Source organism: Chrysochloris asiatica, unplaced genomic scaffold (genome assembly GCF_000296735.1).
Source record: "Chrysochloris asiatica unplaced genomic scaffold, ChrAsi1.0 scaffold00259, whole genome shotgun sequence".
NCBI classification, from domain to species: Eukaryota; Metazoa; Chordata; class Mammalia; order Afrosoricida; family Chrysochloridae; genus Chrysochloris; species Chrysochloris asiatica.
Genome location: NW_006408777.1, coordinates 1371529 through 1380786, shown reverse-complemented (window position 1 = coordinate 1380786; position 9258 = coordinate 1371529). Strand labels below are relative to the sequence as shown.

General features: G+C 37.3%; 1 pseudogene; it reads right to left on the bottom strand.

Moving 5' to 3' along the window:
- The window catches only part of LOC102829785, a 59661-nt pseudogene that overhangs the window by 32685 nt on the left and 17718 nt on the right, over window positions 1-9258 (bottom strand).

Sequence of the window (9258 nt, the reverse complement as noted above, 5' to 3'; positions counted from 1 at the left end):
AGCAGCGAGCACAAAGTCTTCAAAGAGCTCCCAAATCAGTCAGCCCTAGCTATTCCATGAACAGATGTCTGGTGGTACTGTGGGAAACAACTGTTTAGGGCTCTACTGGCAAATTGGAGTGGCACCTGTTCTCTGGTGCAATTGGCCATCCCTTTCACCCTAGCAGTCCATCAGTCAACAACTACAGGAAATAGACATAAAGTCAAAAGCAATGTAACTACTCCCCATGGGTATTTTGATGCCCATAGACAGTATAGGAGTACCCCAAGGGGTGCCCAATGAATTCAAAGCAAGAAACCAAATAGCTGCAGGGTTTGAATTTGTATTATTCTGGTGGTCAACCATTAACAAAAATGTAGACTAGATTAACTACATCTATTATAATCAACAAAGATTTGTAAATTATACCAGGGATGTTATAAAGGGAATAGCAGAACAATTAGGACCTACTAGCAAAATGGTCTGGGAAAACAGGTTAGCCCTGGATATGATATTAGCAGAAAAAGGAGTATGTGTCATGATCGGAGTCCAATGTTGTACTTTCATCCCCAATCACACAGCTCCTGATGGTACCATTACCAAAGCATTACAAATGTTGACCACCTTAGCTAATGAACTTGCTGAAAATTCAGGCATAGATGACCCCTTTTCTAATAGAACAATGGTTCAGGAAATGGAAAGGGCTTATGACTTCTGTCCTCACCTCTTTAATTATCGTAATCGGCATATTAACACTAATAAGATGCTGTATTATACCCTGTATAAGAGGATTAGTTCTAAAACTCATAGAAACAGCCCATCCAAACAATCCCCACCCCCATACCAAAATAACCTTTTTCACGTAGAAACATATGAACACCAAAGTCAACATCTCCTTGCAGAATTTGAAGAAAAGAATGAAGAAGTCTAAAAAAACCCGATTTTTTTTCCTTTTGTATTCAAATGACCTTTCTCCTTTCTCTCTCTTTAAAAAAAAAAAAAAGGGGGGGGTGGTGGTGGTGGTGAAATTGTGGAAAAATATTTTTATGACCACTTTCTTTTTCTTTAAGCTACTTCCTGATGTAAGGAATTTATGATCACTTTCTTTTCCTTAAACTACTTCCTGGAGTGAGGAATTTATGATCACTTTCTTTTCCCTTAAACTACTTCCTGGAGTAAGGAAATTATGATCGCTCTCTTCTTCTTTTCCTAAAGTGGGAATGTGCGCCTTAAACATTTAAACTAGCCAACTGGGTAAGGGAATAGAACATGTGGTCAAAACCCTAGCCAATAGGGTGAGACACAGCCTTGAGACTCATGTCAGGGATTAAAAACCCAAGTGGACTGCCCACTCGGTGTGCTTGCTGGCCTGTTCGTGTATGTACGGCTATGTACACACACCCTCTTGCAAGCGTAAATTTTACTTTGCCAAGGTAATTTAGTCTCACCGAGTGTCTTTTACGTGATATCGGGATTCATTTCTAACACTATGACATAAGGTGATCGAACACAAGCTTGTAAGTATTTAGTCTTATTTATCCTGAATTCATACATGGCTTTACCACGACTTGTTCCAGAAAAATTCCCAATGAATATTTTGTAAGGTTGTAAAGCAAAAGGTAGTTTTCATAAGTCCACATTGTTTGTGTCCTAAAATGGGAGGAATCATCTGCAGCCGAGGGATACCATTCCTCTCTCATGCCAAGCCATTAATTGTGATGAAATATTCTAGTGAGCATCAGTGACTAAGTCACAAATAACATTAGCCTTTTCTTCCAATGAACAATTTGTTAAAAATTTTTCCATGAGGTCCCCAATCAGTAATGGTGATTGTATCATTTTTCAGTACTTTAGCATGATCTCCTCTGCATTTTCACCACTCTAATCTTCATTAGGAATTAGCACCCCAGGAGATGACAGCAGGTTCATTATGAAACCTGATGACTTCTCCTCCTCCAGGCTTGCCATATTGGGGTCCTGTTTTTCTTGCAGGAATCCAAATTGGTAGTTTTCCATTTCCTGTGAAAACACAACCAAAACCTCACCCCATGGTTTTTAATTTTCCTTTTTTCCATACTCAACCATCATCTTTCCACCAAATAAGGCAAAGGTCTATTTTCGGTATTATGTTTAAAATGCTTTTCTCCAGCCATAGAGTCCTTTGGTGAAGTAAACTGGAAAAAAGAGTTGTTAATATTAAGTGTAACGCTCTGGTGGGGAAGTAGAGGGTGAGGGGGTGGGGAGGTGGGGAAGAGGCTACTCTCCCTTGCTTAATTGTTGTTGTTGTTGTTAAGTGTCATCAAGTCAATTCTGACCCATAGTGACCTTGTATAGGGTTTTCAAGGAGCGGCTGGTTAGCTGGAACCACCAACCTTGCAGTTTTCTCAAGACAAAGACTCACTAGGGGCCTGGGATGGTGGGGAGGCGGAGGTCAGAAGGATCAGGAGAACAATACAATTCCCCAGGAGATCCATTGTCTTTGCAAGGTTTATTTTGCCTCACAGTTTGCAATGGCTCCAAAACCAATTTTACTAAAGATCAAGAGGTCCAAATCTCAGCTGGAATATTTTCTCCTTGCCTAGGATGCCTTTTAAATTTTTCATTTATTCTATTGCATGTTTGCAAAACTAAGATGCCCTCATCTGGAAACCAGGGACAGTATTGTTCTACAGTATTTAATAGTTGAATTAATTTCCTTTCCAATATTGCTACATTAGTTAAAAGAGAGTGTAGTAAAGAAACATAGGGCTTATATTTACTGTCCCCATGACCCATGGCCCTGCTGAGCCTAATCCTAGGCTATATGCCCTGCATTCAGTATCCCCTGAATTATTTTTACTTACCTTCCAGGGTTTCCCAATGTCTGTGACTCACTGTTTAGTTTTTTTCTTTTGCTGAGATCTTCTCCAATTCCTGCTGAGGCGCCAATTGCAGGATCCAGACTGTGCGACCAGGTCTCTGAAGGCGGATGGCAATGAAAGCAGCAGGGGACACAAGATGGCCAATCAAGAGTAACTTTATTATCTACAATAAAGTTTTAAGTACATATCCGGGCCTCACAACAAAGCTAAGTTTTGTTATTACTAGGTAACAGTCAGGCACACATATTTTCTTCTCATTTTAGTAAGTGTGTTTTGCTTCCATAGTCTTTGGCATACAAGGTTTTCCTTGCAGTTTTCATCAAGGCATTACTGTTCTTGAGAACTGCTTCAGAGTGGGTTTCACATATGTCATGTTCTTCCTACAATGCTGGAAATTGCATGATAGAATTTTGCAAGACCAATGACTTATTCATTGCAAATATCTTTTTTTTCATTGCAAATAACATATAAGGCAATTATGTGCATGGACCTTACCAAAGGGAACACACAGAAATCCAACTGGCTATTTTTGAGGAAAGAGACAAAGAAGAAACACACAGAATCATTACCCAAAACAAGGGCAGCAGCTGACTAGAACAGACTATCAATTGCTCAATACAAGTTCAGGTTGAAGTTGAAGAAAATTAAAAGAAGTCTACAAGAACCAAAATATGACCTTGAACATATCCCACCTGAATTTAAAGACCAATAACAGATTTGATACATTAAATACTAATGACTGAAGACAAGAAAAGTTGTGCAATGACATCAAGAACATCATACATGATGAAAGCAAATGGTTTTTTAAAAAGACAGGAAAGAAAGAAAAAAACAAAATGGATATCATAAAGGACTCTGAAACTTACTCTTGAATGTAGAGACGATAAAGTAGCTGGAAGAAATGATGAAGTAAAAGAGCTAAACAAAATTTTAAAGGTGAGTTTGAGAAAACAAAGTCAAGTATTTTAAATGAAATGTGGAAATAGGCAACTAAAAGAGAAAAATGCTGAGCATTTCTCAAACTGAAAGAATTGAAGAAAATATTTAAGCCTTGGATTGCAATATTGAAGGATTCAAGGGCAAAATATTAAATGATGCAAAAAGTATCCAAAGAAGATGGAAGGAATGCACAGTCACTTTACTAAGAAGAATTGGTCAATGTTCATTTCATCAGGTACAATATGAACTGATGATATTGAAGGAAGAAATCAAGGCTTCAGGAATTAACAGAGTACAATTTGAAAAATTTCAACAAACTGATGTAATGCTAGCAGAGCACATTCATCTGTGCTAAGAAATTTAGAAGACAGCTACCTTTTTGAACCAATGGGAAGAAATCCATACTAGTGCCCATTCCAAAGAAAGGGGACCCAATGGAATGTGGAAATCATTGAACAATTAATATCACATACAAGTAAAATTCCACTGAAGATAATTCAAAAATATTTGCAGCAATACTTCAATACAAGGAGCTGCCAGAGATTCAAGCTGGATTGAGAAGAGGATATAGAATGAGGGATATCATTGCTGACATCAGATGGATCTTGGCAGAAAGCAAAGATTACCAGAAAAAATCATGCTTGTGCTTTATTGACTAAAGAAGCAAAAACTTTCAACAGTGTGAATCATGACAAGCTATGGATAACATTATAAAGCATGGGATTTCCAGAACACTTGATTGGATTGCACATGAGGAATCTGTATATATAGCCAAGAGACAATTGTTCAGACAGAACAAGGGGATACTTAATGGTTTAGAATCAGGAAAGTTGTATGCCAGGATTGTACCTTTACACCATATTTATTCAATCAGTATGCTAAGAAAATAATCCAAAAAATTGAATTATATGAAGAAGAACATGGCATCAAGATTGAAGGAAGACTCATTAGTAACCTGCAATATGCACACAATCTTGCTCTTTCGAAGAGAACTCGAAGTAGTTACTGATAAAGAACAAAGGCTATAGACTTTAGTATGAGTTGCACCTCAATATAAAGAAAACAAAAATGGTCACGTCTGGACCATAATAAACAGAGAAAAACTGATGGTGTCAAATGCTTTATTTTGCTTGGACTCACAATCTATGCCAATGGGAGCTGCAGTGAAAAAAATCAAATGAGAGGCAGGCAAAGTAGCAGACTAAGCAGAAAAGCTGTGTGAAACCTCTGCAGCAAGGATATGGGAAACCAGAGAACATAGACTTAGAGGCAGTTCTGGGAACTCTGACTTTCAGATAAAGGATTGAATGCTTACCATGAGAGTCAGATGAATAGACATGGAGAGAATGGAGGTGACTTCTGATTTGGATCATCTGACGGGATCTGCTGCAATGATCTTGAGTGTGTGTGAGCAGATTAAGAGACAAGAAAACATTCACACTGCAGAAACCTGCCTGTGACTTGCAGAGGCAAAGGTACAATTATTTTTCTCTTTTCCTCTCTAGTTCCTTGCACTCTCCTGGTGCCCAGACGTGAGACCTCTTACAGGTAAGCACAACCACATGGACCTGTGGTTGTGAGCAACACTGAAGGGGGAAGAGACAGCAGCAATTGCCCTGCACCAAATCTGCAAAGTCAGCACTGGCCAGCCCTGGGTTAGCACTCACTAGGAAAAGCCACTGAAAGGACATGTGGGATATAGAAAAAGGGAAAGAAAAAGAAAAGGACTAGTTATATATCAGAGAGGCAAAGTGGGAAAATTTATCTTGAATTTTCTCAGGTGGCTGTGAAGGCAAGAGGTCAATATGTGGAGCAGAAGCATTCTACTTACTTTTTCATTGTTGCTTGGTGTTTTAATTTTTATGTTTGTTTCCCTTCTCTCTTATGGGAATCCTTTCTCTTCTTACCTCATCTGGCATGAGACAGCAACTATAGCCACACAGCCCAACCACAGTCGTACCTTCTTCAGCTCCACAAATTGGGCTAGAGTCAATACCAGCTGCTATACAATGGATGAACTATAACAACCTACATCAGGTATATCTTCTGTGAGCTGTACTGCAGAAAGAGTGAAAAGAGAATGGTGCACAAGCTCATCTCTTGATCATACCTGCCAGAAGGCAGTTGATGAGTGCCTAAGAATACACCAGCATACATTCATAAACTTAATACAAATACAACACCACTACAATGCCTCAAAAGTTCACATGAAGAAACAAAATAAAGTAGCTCAAACGAACCACCAATAGACAGAGCTAGAAAATATTTTTGATGAAAAGAGGTACTGGAACAGCCTGAAAAACAGTTCAGGAGAATGATGTTTAGATACCTTCAAACTAATGATAGAAATGTTGAGGAAAACAAGGGAAAATCCAGAAGTACATTACAGTAACAATCAAACACAGCAAAAGTAGTGATGAGAGGGCAATTTAGAGCAAAATACACATACACATCCATAAACAAGATGAACCCAAATTAACACAACATCTGCAACAATTAGAAAAAGACCAGCAAAGTAAGCCTAGAGTCACTAGAAGAAAATAAATAATAAAGATTAAAGCAGAGATAAATGAATTAGAAAGCAGAAAAACAATATAAAGAATTAACAAGACAAGAGTCTGGTTCTTTGAAAGGATTAATAAAATTGGCAAGCCACTAGCAAATCTAACAAAAGAAACGAGGGAGAAGATGCAAGTAACATGCATAAGACATGATAGTGGTGATGTGAAAACAGAACCAATGGAAACATAAAGGATAATAACAAAATACTATAAAGATTTGCACTCCAATAAACTTGAAAATCTAAAAGAAATGGACAAATTTTTAGAAAAACATGATATACCTAAACTAACATAGTGAAGAACAAAATGTAAATTTATCTGTAAGACAAGAAGAAAATAATCAGTTCATTATAAAACTACACTAAAAAAGGCCAGGTACAGATGGCTTTATTGGTGAATTTTACGAAACATTCAGAAAAAAACTGACACCAATTTTTACTAAATTGTATCAGAATACATAAAAGGATGGAAAACTCCTGAATACATTTTATAAGTGAGCATAACCCTCATACCAAAAGGACATCACTAAAAAAAGAAAATTATATACCAGTATCCCTCATGAAAGGAGCTCTGGTAGTGTAATGGTTACGAATCAGGCTGCTAATCTCATGGTCAGCAGTTTGAAACTATCAGTTGTTCCATGGGAGAAAGATGAGGATTTCTGCTCCTGTAAAGATTAAGACGTATTGCATTAGGCAAATCGGCTGCACAGAAACTTTTTAAAGTGTTGAAGAGCAAAGATGTCTGCTTGAGGACTAAGGTGCACCTGACCCAAGCCATGGTATTTTCAATATCCTCATGCAAAAGCTGGACAGTGAATAAGGAAGATCGAGGAAGAATTGATGCCTTTGAATTGTGGTGTTGGAGGAGAATACTAAAAGTGCCATGGACTGCCAAAAGAACCAATAGATCTGTTTTAGAAGTGCAGCCAGAGTGGGTGTTGGAGGCCAGGATGGCTAAGCTTTGTCTCTCATACTTTGGACATATTGTCAGGAGGGAACAGTCACTGGAAAAGGATGTCATGCTGGGTAAGATGGAGGGTCAGGGAAAAAGAGGAAGACCCCCAATGAGATGGATCAGTTAGGTGGCATCATTGATGGCATCGAGTGTGGCAGCGGTAGTGAGGTTGGCCCAGAATAGGACATTATTTCATTCTGCTGTGCATGGGGTCACTATGAGTTGGTTCTGACTCGATGGCACCTGACAACAACAACAAAGATTAATAGCCTCGGAAACCCTATGCAGGGTCACTTTGAGTTGGAACTGACTCCATGGCACATAAAAACAACAACGTCCCTCATGAACATAGACAAAATATTCTACATGAAATTCTAGACAGTAGAATTCAACAACATACTAAAAACATAAATATTTCATAACCCAATGAGATTCATTCCATGAATGTAAGGATGGTTCAATATTAGAAAAACAATTATTTTAACCCACCATATAAATAAAAAAGAAAAAAACACACACGATCATATCAATCGATGCAGAAAAGGCATTTGAAAAAAATTCATCCGTTCTTGATAAAAATACTGAACAAAGTGAGAATTGAAGGAAAATTCCTCAACATAATTAATAGCATACATACAAATCCAACAGCCAACATTATACTTAATGGTGAGACACTGAAAGCATTCCCTTTGCATACAGGAACTAGACAGAGATGCCCTTTATCACCACTCCTATTCAATATTATGTTGGAATAATATTGAATTTTCCAGAGCTCTGAGGTGATAGGGAAATTAAAGGCATCCAAATTGCCGCAGAAGGAGTAAAACACTCTATGTTTGCAGATGATATGATCCTATACATAGAAAACTCCAAAGACTCAGCAAAAAAACTGCTGAAACTCATTGAAAGATTCAGTAAAGTGGCAAGGTATAAGATCAACATAAAAAATCAGTTGGATTCCTCTATACTAATAATGACAGCACTGAAAAGTAAATTAGGAAAGCAATGCCATTTACAATAGCTGCCCAAAAGATTAAATATTTAGGAATAAATCTAACTAGAGAAACAAAGACCTATACAAAGAAAACTACAAAACACTACTACAAGAAACCAAAAAAGATTTACAAAAATGGAAGTATACACCATGCTCATGGATAGGAGCATTTAACATTGCGATTATATCAATACTACCCAAAGCAATCTATAGGTATAATGCAATCCCAATCCAGAGTCCAATATAATTCTTTAAAGAGATGGAAAAAATGATCACAAACTTTATATGGAGAGGAAAGAGATATTGGATAAGCAAAACATTGCTTAAGAAGAACAAAGTTAGAGGCATCTCACTCCCTGATCTAAAAAATTACTACACAGACATAGTGGTCAGAACAGCCTGGAACTGATACAATAATAGAGACATAGATTAATGGAACAGAATTGAGAACCCAGAAGTGATTCCTTCCATATACAATCAACTGATCTTTGACAAAAGGTCAAAACACAAACGGGAAAGAGATAGTATATTCAACAAATGATCTTGGAAGAACTGGAAATCAATTTGCAGAAGAATGCAACAAGACCCATACCTCATACCATATACAAAAACAAACACAACATGGATTAAAGACCTAAATGTAAAACCTAGAACTATAAAGATCATCAGTGAAAAACTAGGGACAAACTTAGGGACTCTGATATATGGTATACATATACTATGAAAAATTACATAAAACAAACAAGTAATAGAAGGCAAACTACATGAGTAGTAAGGAAAACCACAGGTTTGGAAAATGTTTTTTCAACAACATATTAGATAAGTGGTTAATCTCCAAAATTTATAGAAACCTACGATTCTTTCCATAGATGTAGTCAATTTGATTTCTATGTGTTCCATCTGGTGAGGTCCATGTGTATAGTCATCTGTTATGCTGTCTAAAGAAGGTATTTGAAATGAACAATTC